Below are 24,807 nucleotides of genomic sequence, written 5' to 3'. Positions count from 1 at the left end.
ATGTATGCTAGATTTCTTAGGCGGCAGATTTTGAGAATTACAGCAGGAACAGTTGTTCTTGTCCATTCCCAGCCACATACTGCCTTGAAAAAACAAAATCTAAAAAGCCAGTTCCCTTTGGCTTCCTGTTTGGACATTCATGTCACAGAAATATGCATGACTTAAATCACCTTGCTCTCCTAAAGGGTTTAGGAGGCTGAGTATTTCCAGCCTCTACAATATTGAAGAGGGGGAGAAGTTTGGAAGCCAAGTCTAACCCTAGCCTTCTCTGCTACTTTTGACGCTGCCAGTCACTTTGTCCCCCAAAAGGAGGCACACTCATACAGCATAAACCGAGTACAGGGGTTGCAGTCTTGTCCCCCACTTCAGACTCCAGTATATCAAGAGATTAGGAGTCAGGAGCTTTACATGCAACTCACCAGCCAAGGCTGTTGGGGCCAAGTGCAGAGTGATGTCAAGAAGCATTGAGGACAAGACATAGTAAGAGATAGCAGCTCTGAACTTAAGTGGTTTTGAGCAAGTCCTCATGCTTCTCTGAATCAATCAGATTTTCTTTTTCTTTCTTTCTTTCTTTCTTTCTTTCTTTCTTTCTTTCTTTCTTTCTCTCTCTCTCTCTCTTTCTTTCTTTCTTTCTTTCTTTCTTTCTTTCTTTCTTTCTGTGCCTCTGAAGTGAGCATTCTGAGCACATTTCTTACATACCTGAAATGTCTACAACAGAACCACTGAGTGTAGATGTGAGCCTTCATTTGATTTCTGAATTGGGAAGGGGAGCTATGGATTGGGTAGAACTCTTGCTCCAAAGCAATTTGGGTTTTAAGAGAACACTAGGCTTGTGGACTGAATATTCTACACCAGAAATAACCTGGCCCAACCTCCTGTTACAGGATGGAATTGATGGAGGGTGAAGTACTTTCCCCAAGGTAGCTGAGCTGCTGCTTAGGGGACTGCAATACCCAGTCCCTTCCTTTCCGATGCAGCTGTATCTTGTGCTTTAGGACCACTGAAAAAGTCAGCTTTGAAATCAGAAATGTTTTACTTCTAACACACGCCAAAAACGAGGGTTATCAAAAACAGGTCATTTAGAGGACTAGTTCCTTTAAAATAAAATTTTCCAGGGTATGCATAGATGTCCACTTTAAATATCTCATTTCATTTATTTCTCAAGAGAGAACAAACACGCGCACATACATATACTACTGTTTTCAATTTGAGAGAATTCAAGCAAGTGTTTTTTCAAATAAGATTAAGTATCATTTACAAGGTTCAGGGTGAGTTCCCCGGATTCTTTCATATGAAGACTCTTCTCCCTCCACGAATAGCCCTGGGTGCCATATCACACCTGCATGGAGACTCGTCAGATTATTGGGTAACACTATTGGACTCCACTCCGTGACCATAGTGTCCGCAGCAGGAACTCTGGAGAACAGGAGGAGCCAGCAGGAGACTCCTGAAGGGCAGTACCTTGAACAAGACCTGGATGTAGGGTTAGCAGATTCTAGAGAGAGAGTGTGGAATCAGAGGTAGCTAAAGAACCTCGCGTTACCAATATCTACTCCCAGCAGGCTCTGTTATGCTTCTTCATCCTCACGATCTCTTTTCTTAATTCAATAAAGGGCATTTGCTCCAATTTGAAAAGATGGCACAGTATTATTTCATCCACAATATCCTGTCCTCAAGCATTTAGGTTCATGAATTTCCTTCTCAAAACTAATTTCAGTCTAATAGGACTTTTTCAATTTTGGTGTAGAATCACACATTCTAATCCTCTGAATGTTATCCTCTCTTTACTCTCTTCTTTCTTCTTAAATGGGTAGTGTCTTAACTGTCCCTGTTCCTTCTCCCACTCTTGTTTCTCTGTCTGCCACCACAGCCTTGTCATGGCCCCCATTCAGAATAGTCTATTCTCAGATCAGAGGGGACTCTGTCTTCCCACATTGGGATTCATGCTTAGTATGCAGAAAATCAGGTCCTCATGCTTTGGAATAGGGTGGGGGGAGTTCTGAGTCTAGGCCCAGATGCTGGAGAGGAATATGGAGAAGCTGGACAGAACTGTAAGTCCCAAGACCAGAGACAAGGGTTATTGTCTCAGCAGTACAACTTCTCTCTTTCAGTATGAGTATCAGAGATTCCTTTAGTAACTTCATTCAACTTTTAAAAAATGTTCTTCTTACCATAGTCCGCTGATGACAAAAGATTGAATTTTGTGATTTTTTTCCTAGCTGTTGCCCACAGCCTATATGAGTATCATAAAATCAGGTTCCTTTTGGAGGGACTAGGGCATTAGAAAAACATAAAGTACCCAACAATGCTTGAGTCTCACTGTAGTACATTTATGGAAACCACATGGAAAATCCTAAAATTGATCTTACCCGTGGGATCTGTGTTATAATTGGATATTGCATTCTTGACCAAAGACTTGGCATCAGATAAATCACAGATACTAAATATGTCATAGAGGCAAAGATTCACAGTTTAAATCAGTAGTTCTCAAGTTTCACTGAACGTTAGAATTGTCAAAAGAGATTTTTGAAAAGTACTGTGTCTGGGACTCCACTTGGCGCCAGTTAAAGCCAAAACTCTACTAGTGGGCCAGTTTTCTTTGTTTATCAAGGGCAAGAAATAGTTGTCATTTAGTTGTTGTCAATAGTTATCAAAAACTAAGGGGCCCACTTGAAAGTACATTGCAACATTTTTTGATTCTTCCAAATGGAAATTTAGAGACCCTCCACTTAATAAGTCATCCACCTGGCACTAAGATACTGCTTTTTGCATACGCTGTCTACCAAGTCAGAATTTGACCTAGTGTCCTTAGGGTACAATGTCCAAAGGTAAATGATTTGTGAGTTAATCAGTATTTATGAGGCTTCCACAAATACAATAAATTCTTGTTGAGGTGTCTTTGGAAAAGAACAGATACAGTTTTTGTTCTCAAAAAGTATTGAGGAGAGAAGGGCATGGTGATTCTGACGTTAGGTTTCTCCCAATTTAGAGACACAGAAATGTTGCCATTTGCAATAATAGCACATGTGCCTGAAATGATCTCAACTATGTAGATCCAATTATTTGAAAATTGTGGTAACTCTTAGACATATGTCAGCAGTCTTCCCTTTCTTTGACAAAAGGTTTGAAAATTGGCCTGGGAAGAGGAACTCAGGCTCCTTGGGGTAAATGGTAAAAAGAGAAAAGCAGGCATCAGTGGACCCAAGAAGGGATCAGCTTCGTGCATTTCTGCCTAGATACTGTACAAGTAAGTGGATGGGATAACGAGGTTAAGCATACAAAGCCAACAGAGTGGTTTTTCTTTCAGATTCCAGTTCTTTGACCATGAACTATGTGACTATAGACAGGGCATTTTATGATACTTCGGTAATTCCTTTTTAAAATGGAAAGCTAATGTGAATTTCCTACCTATTGCAAAAGACATCTTAAAGATAAATTACTTTATACTGAAAAGATATTTGAGCATTTTGTAAATTCTTTCTGATTTAAGAGTGACATATTGATTAAATCACAAATTTACAGAGAAATTGTTACAACACCTAAGAAAAAATAAAACTCATGAATGTGTGATTGTGAAACACTCTTAATACTGTGGTCATTATTTTAAACATAATGAAACACAAAAGAAGAATATGCTCTATATGTAGTTTTTAATCTTGTTTTTCTATGTATATATAATGAGCCTTCCTGCATATCTTAAAACATCCTTAAAAACACATTTTGCAACTGTATAATATTCAATTTTTAAAAGTATTGTGATTTGTTTATTCATCATGTGGTATACAATATAAATATTTAAAATATATGGAAAAAATTCATAACCCAACAAATTTTCCTTCTATTACTTTCTAACAGTATATTTGGAGATTTTTAAAATATACAGACATCAGTAGGAAACAATTTCAGAAGCACATAAAATGAGATTTAAAAAACAATCAAGAGCAATTTTATTTTTAAAAGGTCAATTCGGTTACAAAGGAAAGAAAGAACATGCAACAATTGCCATAACTTCATTTCCATTGACTTTTGAGTGGTAATTTTATCTTTAACACCCCCTACTGGTTTGCCTTATGGTTTTAGTGTTATCATTTTCTTCTTTTTTTTAAAATGTGATTTCATTAGAAGTCTTTTACCTCTCCAATTCTATTGTCTTTTTTCTGTCCTGGAAAAATAAAGCAAAAGGATCAGGAACAAAGAAAAAAAAAACAATACTTATTACTTCATATAAATCTTTCTTCCTCAACCCCATCCACCATATGTAAAGAACAGAGGCTAAAGAAGCCTAAGAGAATCAGATCTCAAACTTCTTTTTGATAACTGTAACTTCCTACATTACTTATTTATTCAAGACTGTTGCCATGAGTTCCATAATTGTCCAAAGATAAACCAGGAATATGTAGGGATACAAGGGCTCAGGGGTTAGTCAAGAGAGGGACAATGTGAGTTCACCCTCCTTGTAAAACTTCTAGGCAGACTCATTTGGTGTGCTCTTGAGATGACACTTACCTAAAGTCCACTAAAGCACTTTATGGCAAGTTCTAACTTTCATTTTCCCTCCTGTTGCAAAGGTCAGCTGGGGTGCATGTATGCTATAAGGAAACAAAAAAATAGCTAGTGCTTCATCTCTGCTAGATCCAGCCTCCTTGCATCCATCGAAATGGAGTTTCTTAGGTATCTACAATGATCTGGCACTGGCCTAGGTGCATGAATAAGTCCTATCAAGTCCTTCTTCCTACAGAATCTGCAACCTTGTTGGGCTGGGGATGTGGCTCAGTGGTGGAGCTCTTGCTTTGCATGCACAAGGCCCTGGGTTTGATTCCCAACACCACCAAAAAACAAAACAAAAATGCAGTCTTGTGTGATTAAGATAATGATAAGAGGAACAGAAAGCAGGGTAAGATGACAGAATGACTTAAACAGAGAGGGGAATCATTTTGCAAGGACGACTGGGGAAGACTGCTTTGAGGAGATGTCCAGTCACTGATCTTCCGGTTTCAACATGAGTGCTACATACTTGTTCTTGGGATCTTCTCTGGCCTTTTCCTTCTCTGGATCTCACAGCTTAGCCCCACAGTCTTCCCTCTGTCTTTCAGTTGTGAAACCCAGAGAAGGGTTTGCAGGGACTCCTATAGCAGGCGTTAGGGCAGTGATGTGAACCTTTGAGAGCTTTCAGTGATACAAACAACCAGCTGAGCCATGTGTGCCACTGCTCGCCACCGCCACCTTAGGGCATCCCACCTCATAAATTCATACTCACTCTGTCATCCTCTTGCATGCCAGCATAAGATGAAGTTGGAAATAAGGGACATTTCTATTTGTTTCAACTGCAGTAGTTCATCCTTATCTGAGATTTCACTTTCTAAGACTTCAGTTATGTGGCTCTGATCAATTGCAATGTGAAAATATTAAATGGAAAATTCCAGAAATTAAAAAGTCATAAATGTTAAATAACTTTTCTTACTATATATCATAATTGTTTTATTTCATTGTTAGTTATTTTTATTAATCTTATACTATGGCTACTGTATTTTTAAATTGAATGTTATCACAGATATTTACATAGAGGGAAAAAAGTATATATAAGACTTGGTACTATTGAGGTTCAAAGCATACACTAAGGGTCTTAGAAACATATCTCCTTTGGATATATATATATATATATATACTTTTAATATGCATGAAATTTGCATTTTAATATAGCTAACTGGATTGTACTATTTGAGATTCTGCTGAAATTATCTCTTTGCAGAGGAAGAGTTATCTCACCACCCACAGAAGCTTCCTCCTTTACTCAAAAGAACAGATTCTGGGAGAAGATGTTTCTGGGACTGCTCTGGGAAGTCCAGGGCCAGTGATGGTCTTCACAGTCCGGCAGCCTGTCCTCTCAGCCATGACTAATGAAGGTACGTGTTATTTAAGACACAGTTGTCAATTGTCTTTGACATCCTTTGCTGGGATAGGTTCAGTCATAATTTTTAATCACTGGGAGTAGTTGGTTGTAGAATTTATGATTCTTTTCTATCATTATTCTTCTTTAGATTCAAATAGCAGGTATTGGTTCCACATGCCAAATTCTGTGAAAGACAAATCTATTTCCTCATTGAATTTTTGTGACAACCTCTTTAGTCTGTGTTACAAATGATTCAAAGTCAGAGGTAGAGGAAGGCATACACTCAAGTCCCCTGATTCCAGTTCAACAGGGGCCCTCTGATTGTAGCTCTCTCTTTCTGTATGTGTGCACACAGCGTTGAACAATATCATGTGAAAAGTAATGTAAAATGTAATGTGCAGGTAGCACTCAGCAAAGCAAGTAGTCTCCCTGGGGCCACTGGTCACAAATGAACCATAAGAATAAAGACATTGAATGCGTGCATGATGTAGATATTAAATATGTGTTCGGACAAGAGGGTGAATCTCTCAGATTTTTGGCTTCTTCTCTTTATGAAAAGGCCATGGGACCACAAATCAAAAAAATATACTCATTTTCTTTATATATCTTTATATATAATTTACATGAACGACCTAAGTGTCTGTTGTGATGCTAATAAAGAAGACACAGGACATTAATTGCAAAAGAGTTTAGCTTTATTGATCTGTTACAGGAAAAAAGATGGCATTTGCCATAGATTATTTTACATATTTCATTACATTTTCAATCAAAATCACAGTAGGAATTTCTGGAATTATAATAAACTGATCTTAAATTTTTATGGAAGGATAAAAGTTATCAAGTAAGTAGCTCTAAAACGGAAAAACAAAGGGATGGGAGTATTCTACCAGAAAATGAGACATTTGAAAAAGAGTTAAGTTATAAAGTTTAGGTGCAGAATGTGTGAAGAGACCAATGAAGAGAATGGAAAATTACCAAATCAAACTATATGTTTATGAAAAACAAGTACAGGAGAGGAGCAGCTGAACAAGCATGCAGAAAATGAATAAGCTGTTTAGAAATACTTTGGATTCAAGTCTTAGTATATGGAGAAAAATCGTTGTTAAACCAATCATTGTTAAATCCTTTAAAAAACTCAAAATGGATTAACGTTAGACTGAAAGGAAAACTGTAAAGCTAGTAGAAGAAAAGGCAAGAGATATCTGTGGTACCACCTTCGATGGGATCGTGGCTACTTTTCTCACATTGCTGGGATGAAATATCCAACACACAAAATTAAGTAAGGAAAGGCTTATTTAGCTCACAGTTTTTGGAGGTTTGAGTCCATAACCAGCTGACTGCAGGGCACAGTGGCATGGCACTGCGGCAACACTTCAAGGCAGCAGCCAGGGCAAAGTAAAGAAGAGCAAGCCTCTTCTCCTCTCTTGGATTGTACATAGGCCACACACCTCCCTCCAGGGAAAGTGTAGCACTCATAAAACTTCTGTGTCCTCTTCTTGCACAGGATGAGGATATACAAAGTAAGGCTCCTGGCTCCCTGCTGAGCTCTCAGTTAAACTTCTAAATTTCTCAGGTTGACACAATTTATCGACCATAACAGGTGGTAAAGAAAATGTTAAATAAAGCTCCAAACTCAAAATATAAAGAAATCCATCAGTCCATCTCACAATAATCTAAAATGAATTAGGTTCAATGAAGAACATCACAGGCAAAAGTTAACAGTGCCAAGTCACTGGTGACAGGCTAGAAAATATTTGCAATGCCTACAACCTTTCAGATATTAACATTCAGAACACACAAGAAATTAGTGCCAGCCAGCAATTAAAAAAAAAAGAGAGAGAGAAAGAAAAGTAAACAGAAACAGGTGATTAAAACAGTAAAATGGGCATACATAAGCAATTCATACACACATTTGAACAGATAGATCAACCTTGCTGGCAATCACAAAACAAAACAGAGGACTATTAAGAGGTCAGGTACTTCGCCTGCATCAGATGGCAAAGATCATGGAGTCAGACAATACCGGATGCTGTGAATTGCAAGTTGCATCAGTGCCTTCGTACCACTAGTATGATAGCAAACTGCTACAGCTCTTCTGAGGAAGTCTACCAATTTTATATGGAAGTTCTGTATATGTGAAACCTTCTTTTTGGCTACATATGTCAGAGAAATTGGCCATTTAAGTGGAAATTGGAAATTTCTCTTTGTGAACATTTTTTCTGACCCATATAGAGAACAGTGTAAATATGGTAAATTCACAAGTGTGTTCAGAGAAGTGTTTTTCTGGATGAGTATAGAGCTGGAAATATATGTTAGATTGATTTGTGCATTTATTAGAATAATGTGCATCTGGCAGAAATATTAATTAGATTTACATGCAGTATACAACTATCCTTCATATGATAGAGGATTAAAGTAAGAATCAGGTAAGACTTGTAGCACAATATTTATATATTTTAAAACATAGAATATAAATACTTTCTTTTAAAATTTATTTTAATTGGCATATGCTTGTGCTTTGTAATAATTAGATTCATCTTAAGGAACTGATAGATCATATCTTAATCTTAGCCTGCCTTCTCTTCCCTCCTTGCTCACCCTTTCCCAAATCTTCTTCTCATCTCCACAAAGTTTACCTCCTTGTTTCCTATCATGTTTTATTTTGCTCTTTAAAGTATTACTTACACACACTTTCTTGTGCATATACAATTACTAAACAAACATAGGCAAGTTGCACTGGAAGGCTTAAATATATTAAACTTGGTGCTGAGGAAGTTAGGAAAATATGGACTGAGTATCGCAGGTAAAATGGAGAAAATTAAAGACACAGAAGATGCTTCACAAAGTAAGAAAGATATGCCGAAGAACTTGAAGGGGAAGGCTCCGACTGGTTTGGGAAGACTCCTGCACCCCAAAGGAATTTTTGTTCAAGGAGGAAGTAGTATGCGATTGGATTATGGATAATTAAGGTACAAAGTAATTCCTGGGAAAGGTGAAAATAAGTCATCCAGAATTTCAAGAAAATAATTTTGAGTGTGAACTTAAAATGGAAATGTGGTGGAAACCCTCTATATGACATATCTGCATTTCAGTGATTACTGTGTATATTTTCTTTTCCTAAAAATCTCTATATTTTCTTCAATAGAAATCCATTAAAGCTGCTCACTAATATGGAGCAAAGTTGGATGGCAATGCTCACTTGCAATAATTTTCTATGCAGAAAGATATACACTTACCCTGATTATAGAACATGGGTCTTCTAGGTCCTCCTGCCTCAGTCTCCCCAGTGCTGGGATTGCCACCACATCCGGTTTAAGTATTTTAAGAGATAACTAAGAAAGGAATCTCCTGAAAGTATGAATTCATTTTGTTTTAGAAAAGATAGAAGCTGCAACTGTTAAAAAACTAAATCTACCTTCTTGGATAGTTTAACATTCGAAAACGAGTTGCCAGGTAGGTAAAGTGAAATGACAGAATTGAGATAACTATTATTACAGGTAAATGTCTAAACTTGTAAAATAAACTTCAAATGGGAAAACTATTAGCTTCAGCATTTAGGTTCAATGAGATTAATTGGCCAATTAAATATGAGAGAAGCTGGCTTCACAGTAGTTATGGGGAACAAGATCCGGGGTATTGAGTTCAGTGCAGGCTCACTGTCCATCAGTGCAGGTGTAATGTGTCTGCTGGAGAATCAGCCCCACATTCTGGCTGCCTTAGAAGAAGCGCGGAATGCAAGTCACACACGGCACCACTCACGGTGCTTTATGCTGGCCACGTCATCTGATGAGTCTGCCCAGTGATAGATGTCAAGATCTTAAAAGCAATTTTGTTTGTTGTAAATATAATGCTTGTTAAAAATGGCATACAAATGGTCAATAAGCACAAGATGTCCACATTATCAATCCTTAGAAAATGCAAATCACAACTATAATTAAATACCACTCCCCACCCACTATAGTAACTGTAATAAAAAAGAACAATAAAAAATATTGTTAGGAATGTGGAGAAATGGAAAAACTGATTCATTACTGGCTGAAATGTAAAATGGTGCAGCTCCTTTGAAAAAACAGTTTGGCATTTCTTAAAAAAGGTAACACAGATTTCCCATATCACTATTGAGTTGTAGTCTTAAAACTAGATTGTAATGAGACTGGTGCTGTTCTGCCCATATTCTAGCATTCACTAAAGTCTACACCTGAGTAAATGCTATAGCATATACTTTGTATGTCAATAAAACCTTTAGGGGGGATGCCAAAATATAATGCATATTCATCACAAAAATTCAACTCTAAGTTAGGAGAAAAAAACAAAAACAGTTAAAGAAACAAAAACAAAAATTCCCCAAGCCCTATAACCCAGCAATAACTATGGTTAACCATTAGGAAATAGCATTCTAGGTATCTCTTTTGTGTTCATCATCAAGCAGAAGGAGAAAGAGACAGCTGAAGATAAATTTGCAGAGCAGCATCATATCATATGACCTACATTTTCTATTAAATTATTAAATCAGATTTTGCTTGAATTTAATGGATTAGGTGTCATATTTTTATGAGGTGATTAAGAAAGGAGTCTTCCAACTCAGACTATTTTGGTTCATTTTCTGCTACTTGCTTACTAAAAGACCCTGGCAAATTCTTTGTTTGTTTGTTTGGTTTTTTTTTTTGGTACCGGGGATTGAACTCATGACCTTGTGCTTGCCAGGCAGGCACTTAAACTGTTGAGCTAAATCCCTGGCCCGACCCTGGCAAATTCTTAACCTCTCTGCTTCTTGGTCTCCTCAATTCTGCAGATAATAATAAATAATATCTCTCCCTCAGGTTTGATGTAAGTATTAGTGAAATAATTCATGTAAAAAAGTTAACAAAGTGCTTCACACAGAGAAAACATGCAATATGCATTGCTGGTTTACAGTGATCATTATTCCATCTTTAAGACATGCAAGAAGGAAACCCAGAACAATAGGAAAATTTAAAACCACTTCATTCAAAGAATAGTCAACAGTCATTAGAATGGTTCATTTGGAAAGAAGGATAAGAGGAAATACGACTTTATATTTAAAGGCCAAAAGAAAACTCTAAAGCTATATTGTGCAAATAGCAACCAAAACAAAACTGGACGGGTGTGCCAAAACAAACACCTCCAACTCCGAAGATGTCTTACTAATCCCCAGAATCCCCGAGCTTATGGATATATTATCTTATATGGTAAAATGGATTTTGCAGATGTGGTTTTAAAAAGGTTAAAGAAGAAAGGTTTATTTAGCTCACAGATTGTAGAGGGTTCGGTCCATGATCGGTTGGCTCCAAAGCAGGGTGGCACATGGCAGAGGGGAAACAGTTTAAGCCAGTGGAAGAAAAGCAAGCCTTTTTCTGTCCCTTATATTGCATCCAGTCTACCAGGATTAGGGTGATGGCAAGCCAATCACTGGATTGATTAAGCAGTCACTCACCCTTAATCCCAGCATTGAACCATGAGTCAAACATGAACTGGATTCAACCACCTCCCAAAAGCCTGCCTCCCCAGACTGCATGAAGCTTAGAGGGAGGACATTCAGCCACAAGCCATACTAAGGCCCTTGAGATAAGAATAATTCTTGGTAAACAAGTTTGACCACATTTAATCACAAGGGGCCCTCAAATGGGAGACAAAGGGAGTCTGCCAAGAATAAGAGGGGTAGAGGTGATCAGATCTGAAAGGTAGGGACCTGGAAAAGACTGAGACAGAGAAGGCCGGAGGAAGGTCAGCAGACAAGAGGAGATGGGGGGGGGGGTGCTGTGTGATCTCGAAGATGCAAAAAGGCGCACAAGCCCACGTATGCAGGCAGACTTTAGAACTTGACAAGAGGGAGCAAGTGGATTCTCTTCTAGGGTCTCACAAGGAAGGCATCCCTGACTTCTAAATTCTAAAGCTGGGACTTTAGAATTTCTGATCTCTGTATTGAATTTTGAGGTAGTTTGTTTTCAGAAGCAACAGGAAACGAATGACAAAAATTATACATGGTGTCATCAAAATATAGAGTGAATGTTCACATTTTTAAAATTTATTACACTAACAGTTGTATCACCTTCAATCACCCTGAAAATAACCCCCTTTGGTTCAAACACACTTATCCAGTCAGTCTTGTAACTTTCTGAAGCAGTTCTGGAGGTCCTCTTTTGTGTCTTTACAAAGTGTGACCAAAAGTACAGTACACGCTGCTGCTGTGCGCCATCCAGAGGAAAAGCAGGCTCATCAAACTGTTCGTGTGCCCTCAGCCACTTTACTTACTGTATCTGGCCGCGTGACCCTTTGGGCTGGTCCCCAAAGTCAAGAGGACAATTAAAGGTAAACATTTTGGATCAATTCTGAAGATGGAGACGGCTACCACCGCACAATTAAAGACACTCATGACAGAGGACTTCCAGGACTATTTTAGAAAGCAGCAAAAAGATGGGATAAGTGAGTTCAAATAAGGGGGCTTATTTTGAGGGGAATTAGTGACAATATATCTTTTACTATAATATAATTTATAAAATGTAAACATTCACTGCAATTTTTCATCATGTCTTATACAACTAATATCAGACAAAATAGATTTTAAATCTCTACAATGTTGGTAGAGACAGAGATTTTTTTCCAGTTTTTCTTAGTGTGATCTAATGCACATGATAGAGTTCAGCATCTTAACGTCTTATTTTTAAGTGTTATATAGGTCACTGGTGTTAAATATGCTGCTATGCAACTATTACAACCATTCCTCTTCATAATTTCTACATCTTGTAAAGCTGAAACTTTATGCTTATTAAACAACAGCTCTCCATTCCTTTTTCCTCTGAGTCCCTGACAATCTCTACTCTAATTCCTGTTTATTTGTTTTATTTACTTGGAATAATGCTTATGAGTAGAATAATAAAATAATCTTTTTTCTTTTTTTCTTAGCACAATATCTTCAGGTTTCTTTCATATTTAGCCTGTGTCAGAATTTCCTTATTTTTTAAGGCTAAGTAATATTCCACTATATATATATATATATATATATATATATATATGCAATATTCGTATATATTACTGCTTATCCATTTATCTGTCAATGGATACTTGGTTGCTCCTACATTTTAGTTACTGAAAATATACAAATATATCTTTGAGGTGCTGGGTTACATTATTTGAGGTAAATATCCAAAGTGGAATTGCTGAATCATATGTTAATATTTTTTTCAAAGCAGGGTCTTACTGTGTAGTTCACACTGCTCTTGGACTCACCATATAGCTAGGCTGGTCTCAGATTCTTAGCAATCCTGCCTTAGCCCCCATGTGCTGGATTTACAGGTATATACCACCATGCTCAGCTTGATACTGTAATTCTATTTGTCAGGTTTTGAAGAAACTCTATGCTGTACCACTTGAATATTCTACCAGAAGTATGCAAGATATACATTTTTCCACATCCTCTCTGACACAATTTTTTTCAAAACATCACAGAAATTTTATTTAATTTTAAAAGGAGTAAAACAGAACAATAAAACGAATTGAAACAGTGATAAGACAGTAGGAAATCTACAATAGTTACCAATTGCCTATTGTTGCCCTCTAAAGAGTTGCTCAGATTGGCAGCGTTAGGCTTCCAAGTCAATCCAACCACACAGTTCCCCCGAATCAGCTGGTTGCTCACGGCAGTGGGTGGCATGGAGGTCGGGGCTTAGCGGCCTTCCCAGTCCTCCCTGGCCCAGGCTCTGGCTGGCTCACAGGCAGGGGCTTTCTTCCTGCTTCTCCCTGGTCGGTGCTCTGGCTCTGACACTTACTATTTTCATTCCTTTTTTAACAGTGACCATCATAATAAGTGTATTATGGTGTCTCATTATGGCTTTGCCCTGCGTTTCCCTAGTGATTAACAATGTTGAACATCTTTTTCCGTGCTTTCTGGTCAGTAGTCTGTCCTCTTTGGATGAATATCTATGCAAGTCCTTGTCCAGGATTTTATTTGGATTGTTTTATGGCAACTGAGTTTTAAGGAGTTCTCAATGCCGGTTCCTCATCAGATGTATGATTTATGTATATTTTCTTAATTACGTGCATTGCCCTTTTACTCTATTGATATTGTCTTTAGATGTGCAAGTTTTAAAATTTCTGAGTCTCTGTATTTTTTGTTTTTTTCCTTTGTTGCTTGTGCCTTAGGGATTGTACTCAAAAATCATTGCCAAACCCAGTGTTGTAAAGCTTTGGACCCATGCTTTCGTCTAAAAATTTTATAGTTTTGGGTCTGACATCTAGGTCTTTGGTCTATTTTGAGTAAATTTTTATATATGGTATTAGGCAAGAATCTGATTTTATTCTTTTGTGAGTGGGTAGTCATTTTTCCCAGCACCTCTTGTCAAAACAGCTTTCTCAATTGAATTTTCTTGACACTTGTCAAAAATCATGTTACTATACATATAAAGGTTTATTTCTCGGCTCTGTTTTGCTCAATTAATATGCTTGCCTTTGTCAGTACCTTGCTGTGTTGATTACTGAAGTTTCATAGTAAGTTTCAAAATCAGGAAATACGAATCTTCTAGCTCTGTCTTTTTTCAAGATTGTTTTGACTATTCAGGGTCTCTTGAAATTTTAAATGAATTTGAGTATGAGTTTTTCTGTTTCTGTATAAAACCTCATTGGAACTTTGACAACTCTATACATTGCTTTGGGTAATGCTGATGTTTTAAGATTATTAAGTCTAGATTCATGACCATGAGCTGTGTTCTCATTTACTTATGTCTTTTAAAATTTTGTCAGCAATGTTTGTAGTTTTCATTATACTATTTCATTATATTATTTCTTTTGCTAGTGAATCTTACGTATATTATAAATGAAATTATTCTTGTAATTTTCTTTGTAGGTAGTTCATTTTTATTGTTTACAAATGCGACTGGTTTTTGTGTGTTGAATTGGTATCCTACTACTTTGTTTATTTATTATCTGTATTATTTGAAATGCCAGAATTTTCTGTAAGATCGTATGATCTATAAAAGTGTCTATTTCCTTGTCAATCTTGGTACTTTTTATTTTTTTCCTAATTGCTCTCTTGAAAACTTCTAGTACTATATTGAAAAGAAATAAAAACTGGAGATTTTTTTTTTTACTGATGTTAGAGGAAAAGTTTCCAGTCCTGGCTCAGTGCATGTAATGTTTGCTGTGATTTTGCATGTATGGATTTTATTAAGTCGAGGTAATTCTCTTCCAATTCCTATGCTGTTGATTATGAGAGAGTATTTCATTTTGTGTAATGCCTTTTCTGCCTCAAGTAAGATCTTCATGTGATTTTTTCCCCTTCATTCTGTTAATGGGACACATTACACTGACTGATTTTCATATGCTGTACCATCATTGAATTCCAAAAATAAATGCCACTTGTTTAAGCTGTATCATGTTTTCAATATGCTGGTAAATTCAGACTGCAGTATTTTATTGAGAATTTTCCCACAGATATTCATAAGGAATATTGTTCTATAGTTTTATTATGATGCCTTTTTTTTTGCTTTCATTTCATAGTAATGCCGGTTCCATAGGAAGAATCAAAATGTACTTATTTTTTCCTAGTCTATATTTTGGAAAAGTTTGAGAATTGGTTCTATTTCTTCAAATATTTGATAGAATTTTCTTTGGCCAGAGATTTTAGATTCCTGATTTATTCTCCTTATTAATAATAACCTTTTTCTAATTCTTTTTGTGATCTAGTCTTGGGAAGTGTTATCTAGTGTTAAACAATGCTTGTGTTTCCCCCAAACTTGAATCCCGAATGTGACATTACTCAGAGGTGGGACCTGTAACAAGTGATTGTGCCGTGGAAGCTTGGACGTAAGGATGAGATCAGCATCCTATAAAAGGACTTGAAGGAGAGAGCTTTTCTCTCACGTGCCTTTCGTTCTTCTCTTTGGCTGTGTGAGGGTGCAGTGTTCTTTCTCTTCTGGTCCTTTTTTGCTTACTTCTGCCCATGTGAGGATGCAGGATTCAAAGTAGAATGCTTTCATCTTAGAAGCACAGAGAATCAGTATCTTAATCTTGGACTTCTCTCCTACAAAACTGTAGGGAAGTACATTTCTTTTTTAAATATATAAATTACCTAGTTTTGGGAATGTAGCTACAGTAGCACAAATTGACTGAGGTAGTAGGTTTTATGCTTCTAGGAATCTGTCCATTTAATTTGTTAGCACAAAATTGCTCACTGCGTCCTCTTTCCATTCTTTTTAACTTCTGTAGAGTTGATAATAATGTCCCTATTTTTATTTTAGCAACTTTAAACTTACCTCTTTTTTCTTGGTCCATCTAGTTAAGGGTTTGCCAATTACATAAATCTTTTCAAAGACACAATTTTCCTTTTCATTAATTTTCTGTATTGTTTTTCTAGTCCACTTTATCTCTGCTCTAGTCTTTATTATTTCCTTCCTTCTGTAAGGTATTGAGTTGTAAAGTTGTTTTGAAAACTTTCTTGTTTTTTACTGCATACAGCATTTATAGATCTGTATAAATCCACCTTTGCTCACTGTGCCTTTGTAGGTTTTGGTATGATGCATTTTCAGATTTTTTTTTTTTTTTGTCTTCTCGAGACATGGTCTCACTGTGCAGGTCAAGCTGGCCTTGAACTCACGCTGTAGCCCACACTGGCCTCAAACTCAGGGCAGTCCTCCTGCCTCAGTCTCCTGAGTGCTGACTTTAAGGGCGTATGTTGCTATGCCTGGCCAGCTTTATTTAAGTGTTTTCTGTTTTCTTTGTGATTAAATCAGAACATAAGGAAAAAGGATCACTCTATTAGGAAAACATAACCATTATAATCATACACACAAACACGCACACACACACACACACACACACACACACACACACACACACAATAATTATATTAAGATCAGCAGAGCCCCAAAACACAAAACAAAACTGACAGAGTTGGGACTGGGGATTTAGCTCACTGGCACAAGCACCTGCATGGCATGTGTAAGGTGATGAGTTTGATCCCCGGTACAACAACAACAACAGCATCTGACAGAGTTGGAAAAAAGGAATAGACAGTTGAACAATAAAACTGGAAACTTTAGCACTCCACTTTCACTAATGACTAGAACAGCTATGCAGAAGGTTAACAGGAAATATAAGATGTAAGGAACTTTAAAATAATAGATTCAAGTTACAGTTTTAGAGGTTCAAAGTCCACTGGCATAGCACAGATTTGGTGAGGGCCACCACTGGGCAGCATAAACACATGGCACAGGTAGATGGGCATGGTGGGGGCATAGGTTGTGAGCAGGCAAGGGATTGCAGCTTGAACCAGGAGCAGGAAGAGAGAGGACTTCTGAGATCTCATACTCCCCTTCAAAGCTGCTAAAGGATCTAAGGACCCTGCGCTAGGCTCCAACTCTCTGAGGTCCAAAGCATTCCCAGCACTCCTCCAATCACCAGGAGAAAGCATTTAGCATAGGAACCTTGAGGGAACCACACCCAAACCATAGCACCAGCCCAGTGCTCTGCTCCTGGCATCAGGTCTCTAAAGGCAATTTGTCACTAGATTTATGCAACTGAATCCACTGAATTCCACAATTATTTACTTACTGTGGATGTAGTATCATGCTCTACAAAGGGAGATGATGCTTTGGTGTGGAGTAGAGCAGGCTTGGTCTTTGCCTTTTACTCTACAAAGGCATCAGAATGCAACCCACACAGCCCTGGACTCATGGCCTCTTCTAACTTGTTTCTCTTTTCTGTATTTGCTGATACATGGACAGTCAACAAAACCCTACCCCAGAAATCATCCTTGACTTTTCCACAACCCCCTATTTAATCCATCACCACACTACCAGTGTCAACTCTCATCTCACTGGATTTTTCTCCATGAAGTGTAGTTTTAAATGTGTTACGTATTTAAATTGAGGTACAACTAAGCAAGCAAGGGTCTGACGGTTTCCTTGGTGGGTACCAGGTTGAACTGTTATAGTCATAGCTATAAAATCTGTTTTTCTTTCTAGCTAGACTGGAAGATTTTGAGGGCAGGTACCACAACTTTTCCTACCCCAGAGCTCAGAGCATGGGATAAGGAACCAAAGTCTCAGTAGCATTTGCTATGTCCTGGCCTGCTCTGTCTACTGCAGTGGTCTCTTGTCCACTGAGGACCATAGGCACCATGATTTGGGGCTTACATCACTTTCAGAGGATTATCAAAATATTTTAATTTCTTTTAAAATTAGGAAAAATGAGCATAGTATAATAAAATTAACATATATATGAATTTAGCCTGGGTTATATTTATCTTCATATCAGCACAGCTATAAAACACTTTGTCTTTATTTTTATGAAAGGAGGAGTCCAGAGAGGTAAAAGTTTTCATACCCCCTGGAAGGGATAATGTAGCATGGGCCTCAGTTTAGCACCTCCTTTTTATCATGAAGTCAGAAGCTTCTGGACTTGTTGGGGGCTACATAACTATGGTACCTATCCTTTCACTTACACTTGATGAGCTCCAAGAACTGTATGTTCTCTGCCTTTTTTGCTTTCCTTTAAGACTCTAGGACAAGAATAGCCCCAAGGCCTTTTATACTGGTTGAACTGAAGATGAGTTTAAATTTAAGAGGCTCTAACTTCAACCATGAGAGATAAGATGAAAAAAGAAATCTAGACAGCCTGCTTTAATTCTATCCCAACCAAACTTTTATTTCAAAGAACTATTTAAAGAACCTGACATATGTGAAAAACAAAACTCTTTTTTTAAACCTTTGGGGACATGACAAAGAGCCTGAAATGAGACCCCCCCCCCTTCCTGCAGCACTAGCTCCCAGTGAGTGCCAAGGGATGGGCCATGCAGGGTGGATGGCTATACTTCCCCATCCCAGAGCCATCTGTGGCACAAATTCTGTGCTTCTTGGGTCCCCTGCGAGCTGCAAGCATTTGCCCAGCAAGTCAAATTAAACCTCTTCAGTCCTGACGAGTATGTGTCCAAAGGGCATTGGAGGCCAGGGTGTATGTGTAATGTGTGGGGAGGGGTGGGATGGAACAGGTTGGGGAGGCAAAAAGATGTTGCTAGGCAACCAGCCCTGGTCCTTTGTAAATGTGGATGTTTTGTTAAAAGCATCAGCTGGCAGCTATCACCTTAAATTTCCCTCCTTCTCTTCCTCTTGTCCAGAACCCAGACCTGGATTGAAGCCCTCAGGCCCTACGAGGATACAGTAGGAAATTTAGAGATTAAAAATAAATGAGAAAATCAATTAAAAAATCATGTGCATAGACAGTCACATAATTTACAGGAATGCATAGGTGTGATGGCAACTGGACACTTGTATCTACTAACCAAGATCTAAGGCAAGTTTAATCTTTTACGAAATCACACATATACATCTTTTATAGAACTGCTATAAAGACTAGACAAAATGTACATAGACAATTCAGTGTGCGACCCGGAAAACAGAAGGTGCTCGGTGATCAGTGGCACAGTGGGGAGATAATAGGCACAGGCTGCAGATTGCCTGTGTCGTGTTGGCTTTTCCACTTAGCTGTCTAACTACAGGCACGTCCTTTAAAATTTCAGCCTACTTGTTTTATTTTCATCTGTAAGAGGGCGAAGGGAATAATACCTATCAGGGTTGTTTTGAGGATTAAATGCATTAATAATACAACATGTTTACAGTAGTGGCTGGCACATGAGAAGCACTCAATGCATGTTATCGATTATTTATGAATCCACATGTGGTGTGTCCACACGCATCTGCAGAACAGGCGAATGGGTATGAGGCACCAACATAACACAAAGGTTCAGGTTTCAATTTTGACCAGCAGTTAAGGTCGAGACTTTAGTGCTGTATTGATTGAAGAAGGACTTTTATGGGACCTGGGTTCTTTAATACAGTGTGTGAGTTTGTACAGGTTACTTAAACCCTTTTGGCTGTGAGAGACCTCTTTATAATAAGTCACCCTGCTTGTACTAAATAGATACAAATTTCACCAGGCTGAAATCAAAAGTTGGGCTGGGTCTTCAGTTCGTATCTGGGGCCTAGAGTTTTCTCCCAAACTCATTCTTCTTATGAGTGCAGGGGTAAGGTTTCCTTTTGCTCTCAGTGTAGGAGCTCACATTCTCACTCAGAAGTACTTGAATTCTTACTAAGTGTTTTAGTCTTTACAAAGTAACAGTGTACAGAGTCCTTCTCATGCTTTGGTCCTCTGACTTCAACCAGCCTGAGCAGTCTCTTCCCCTCCTCGGAATATTATAATTGTAGGATTTATCAAATTAAGAAAAAGATGATAAGATCCATTATACTGCAAATCAACCTAAACTCGAGGCTTACTTTCTTTAAGATTTTAGAAATTGTTTTTGCTTCTACAATTTTCTCTTTTTAAAGAATTCATGTGACTAGGACAGGTCCATTCAAGTAATCTTCCTATCTTAAGGTCAACTAGTCTGGAACCTTAATTCCATTAGAAAAATCACTTCACAGAAATATTGATATTAGTGTTTGACATAATAATTTCAAGAAGAGGCTGTGAATGTGAAAGGGCTATCTGAGAATGCTGCCTTTCATGATTTCCAAATCCCCTACCTTGATCATTTAGGCTACTATAACAAAATACCTTAAACTGGGAAATTTATAAGCAACAGATTTTATTCCTCACAGTTCTGGAGGGCAGGAATTCTAACATCAAAAACCAGAAGATTCAGCCTCTCGGAAGGCCTTGCTGTCTGTTTCACGCACAGGACATTTTTCTGAGTCTTCTTATGGCAGAAGGAATGAATGTGCTCTCTCAGGCCTCGTCTATAAAGGACCTAATCCACATATGAGAGCAGAGCCCTTCAGACCTAATCACCTCCCAGAGGGCCCTAATCCTTTTGTATTAAGTTTCAAAATTCCAACGAATTTTGGAGAAATACAAATATTCAGACCATATCCCCGTATCATTCCTAGTCCCCAGATTCTAACCCTCAGGGTCTGTGTCTCAAGCTTCTGGATTCTTGAAGAATATATGGAAAATATTGTTTCCTAATATTGCTTGAATGAATTTTAAAAACTTTTTTTTTTCTTTTTAGCTTGGCTACTAAAGAAGCCATTAAAAGTGAAGGATAGTATATCTTGGAGTTTAAACTTACTTAAATCTCTCACTCATGGCAGGAATCTACATATTTATAGTGTTCATCAGATCGCATCTTCCTGATTCTAAGCATTGTATTTTTCATAATGAAGCCTAATTTTCTGTATTACCTTTTTGGCAGACTTGGAAACCTGCTGACTCATATTGCATTTTTGGTTCACTTAAGGCTTTTCTGCACTAACTGGTGTTACTTCTGTTTCACATTTGGGCAGGATTTGTGCTGTTTCCTACTGATTTTCAGGGAGCTCTGACCTATTGTTTCAGCTTGTTCTAGAGCTAAGAAATTCTAATTTTATTACTCAACTTCTTTGCTTTTCTATCTATTTAATACTCCAGAATACAGTAAGCACATTTTGTTTTTGTCTCAATGTTCATAAAAATGTTGAATGAGGCAAGGCCAAGTTCAAATCCCTGAGTTGTGTTACTTTGCCAATTTGACAATGGTGATTTAATCCATGTTTCGCATAAAGACTGGTCAACCTGTAATGAATCAATTTTTACTGTATTTCTCTAATTTTTACAAGCATATTATGAATGACAATTAAATGTTTGGCTGAATTGAAGCTATACAGTAAAATATCATTCAGTTATACTCTCAGGGATACAGTGTGTATCCTTTGCAATCAGGTCCATCCACATGTCCTATATGCTCTGCTTTGGAGTACTTATTATTTTAGTGCAGACACATAGATATCCTGTAATTTTCTGATTTCACTGGTTGTCTTCTAATATTTGTTCAGTCTAATAGTCTTTATTGTTGTTCTGTTATCAAGCATTTCCTCTTCCATGTCGGAGTGACTGATGAGAATTTCCACTTGTAGAGGAGATAGCTGTCCTGACTTAAGAGAATTAGAGGTAGGACAGTGCAGTAGAAGTAAATGATGTCCTTCATATTGAAAGGATTCTCATAGAGGTACCTGGTTTTCTCTCCCATGTTTTTCTCCTGGATCAATTATTCACACTTGCAGTGTCCAACTCTCAGTAGTCATTACACTTTAAGGAAAATAAAATTCTTTTGTTCCTAGGAAAAGATAGGAGCTCTGTATTAGTCAGCTTTCCTCGACTCTAGGACATAATACCTGACACACAATTTAAAGGAGGGGCTTATTTTGGCTCATTGTTTCAGTTCATGGTCAGGTGGCTCCAAAGCAGAAGCAAGATAGTAGAAGGGCATGGCAGAGGAACATTGTTCCACCCAGGGCACCCAGGAAGCGGAGGGTCAGGGAAGAGCTGGGGACAACAATGCATCGTTCCAGGTTACACGCCCTGACCTACCTCCAGCCAGGCCCAAATCCTAACGGCGCATTCAGCTACTGACCTGTCAATGGATGAATCCACCTCCATGATTGGGACACCTTCCAAACAAATAAGACATTGGGGACACATTTTAGAGCTAAACTGTAACAGACTCAGTCCATGTACTAGAACTTCTTATTGGTTCACAAGGTTTTCCCTTGGTGAAATATTGTATCCTTCTAAAGTTCTCAATGGACCAGTGATGTCATAAGGAAAGAACTATGCTTTGCAAGTTCTTAGAATGCTCGCAAACTTAAAAAGGAGAAGAGAAAGAATATTTAGCCATGGTATATTCTAAAAGCAGAATGGTGCTTCCCAAGGTCTTACAAAGTCTGGAAACTGGAAAGGGCAGAAGAGTGACACCAGAGAAATTTAGCTGTGATAGTATCTTCATCACATTCTTCAGTGATCCCTGTCTTGTGATATTCACACTCTTCTCTCTCACTGTTCCTCTCACACACTGTGCCCAGAGCAGTCTGTGTGATCAGCAGGTTATAGCAAAAGTAACGCTATGGCATTTCCAAGAGTAAGACAAAAAAGTCACTGCAATTGTATCTTGGTTGTTGTCTTTTTCCTTGACTAATCCCTCTGGGAAAGGGGCTGCTTTGGAAACCTCCCACAGAGACCTGTGTTAAAAGGAAGTAAGACCTGATCACTGGATAATGGGGACTTCACAAGAGCTATGAAGGACTTGTATGGGGACTTGCCAATGCAGGTTAAGCACCCAGACTATTGACTTGATGGCAACTTCCTCAAAGATCCTGACCACAATACCTGGCCAAAAATAAATTTTTGTTGCTTTGAGCTGGCAAATTTTGAAGTAATTTGTAACGCAGCAATAAATAACATATAGTAGGAGATACTTAATGAGATGATTACATTTTTTAAAGAAAAATGACTAAAATGCTAAGTTCCCAGAAAACAGTGGAAGACTGGTAAATCTCTAAGATTTGAACACTGCAGGAGAATGCGCTTTGTGGCATTACATACACATATACAGTGTAAAAAAGTACGTGTTTCCTTCCCACACTCCTCAGAAACTACTGCACTATCAGCTTAGCTTTCATCTTTTTAATTCTTTTTCTAATCAATTGCTATTACATACATAATTGTAAAGCCTGATTTATGTGCTGTGTAGTGTTTGACAAAATTCATTTTATCATCAAGAATATGTCGTAGCCTCTTTCCCTGCCAGTAGGCTTGGCTCCAATGCAATTGCTCTAAAAGATACATTATGTCCCACAGTATGATTTTCTGTAATTTATTTAAGTGTCACTTCATTTGTATTAATTTCTAATATTTTATTAATTAATACATTTTCCCATTATACACTGTCATGATAAACAACTTTTGGCACAATTATGAATTTTTCTGCAGGATAAATTTCTGGAAGTGAAATGAAAGGTTAAAGAAGAATATATTTAAAATTTGGTAGATAATGTCTAACTGCCCTTCACCAATATTACTCTCATTTCTTTTACCACTAACATATTGCCGTATCCTAGCCTGAGATAATTAAAAATGTGTTTTGGTAATTTGATAGGCAAATGTTTGCAGGTTGTTTATATTTACAAATTACTGATTCCTGATAAGAAATGCACAATCGTTTGAATTGTTCTCCTATAAGTAATATGTCATCTTTTTAAAAAATCTTTTTCAGTGCTGCAGATGTTTTCCTTGTCTTCAGAAGTTGGATTGTGATGTATCTGAACACAGGTTTTTGGGTTTATACTATTTGGAGTTCGCTGTATGTCTTGAATCTGGGGATTCATGTGTTGTACTAACTTTGGAAAGTTTTTAGTCAAATCTTTTCAGTATTTTTTTTTTCTGCTCTGCATTCTGTTTCCTCCTTTTCTAACACTAATATTAATAATTTTGGTATTTTTCAAAGACTCCTGAGGATCTATCACTTTTTTGACCCCGATCTTTTCCTCTCCTTTCTCTTATTTTGTTGGATAATTTCTATTGGTCTACCTAGTGAGTTTTAAAATGTTATATTTTTAGCTCTGAAACTTATATTTGAATCTGCTTTGTATTTTCTGTTTCTCTGTTGAGACTTCCTATCATTCCATTCATTTCAAGAGTGTCCTCTTTTCTTGGAATATTTTATAAAATCTATTTAAATTTCTATTAGAAAAACTTCAACATCTGCACTTCTCAGCACTGATGTCTGTTAACTGCTTGCATGTGAATTGTGATTTAGTGATTATGTATTAAGGGCTGGAAGTGGAATAAAATCTCTCTAAAAATGTCTACATCTTAATTTCCTATACCTGGGACTATGTTATACTACATGACAAAAGTGAATTAAGCTTGCAAGTGCAATGAAGATTGATTGTCTGCTGACCTTGAGGTAGAAAGGGCAGACAGCATTGGTCAGGTGAGCCACATACAAACTGAAACATCTTTAAAAGGAGAGATGTGACCGTAGAAGAGAGTGATAGTAGAAGATGGTAGAGATGTTACATTGCTTTTAAAGATGGAGAAAAGGGTCTACGAGGCAAGGAATCTCAGTGGTTCCTTCAAGCTAAAAAGGGTAA

At 37.6% G+C, this 24,807-nt stretch overlaps 1 long non-coding RNA gene across 1 annotated transcript in view; it reads left to right on the top strand.

Moving 5' to 3' along the window:
- Positions 1–24,807, top strand: part of LOC134477647 (uncharacterized) — a 125,710-nt gene that overhangs the window by 5,320 nt on the left and 95,583 nt on the right. Inside the window, exon 2 of the long non-coding RNA XR_010049737.1 lies at positions 5,750–5,903. This is a non-coding gene — a long non-coding RNA (uncharacterized LOC134477647). The remainder of the gene's footprint in view (positions 1–5,749; positions 5,904–24,807) is intronic.

This window comes from Cavia porcellus, unplaced genomic scaffold, assembly GCF_034190915.1.
Source record: "Cavia porcellus strain 051 isolate PalLab524CR breed Dunkin Hartley unplaced genomic scaffold, mCavPor4.1 scaffold_1, whole genome shotgun sequence".
Classification (NCBI taxonomy): Eukaryota; Metazoa; Chordata; class Mammalia; order Rodentia; family Caviidae; genus Cavia; species Cavia porcellus.
Note: the sequence above shows the minus strand (reverse complement) of the source record. Positions and strands in the feature narration are given on the sequence as shown.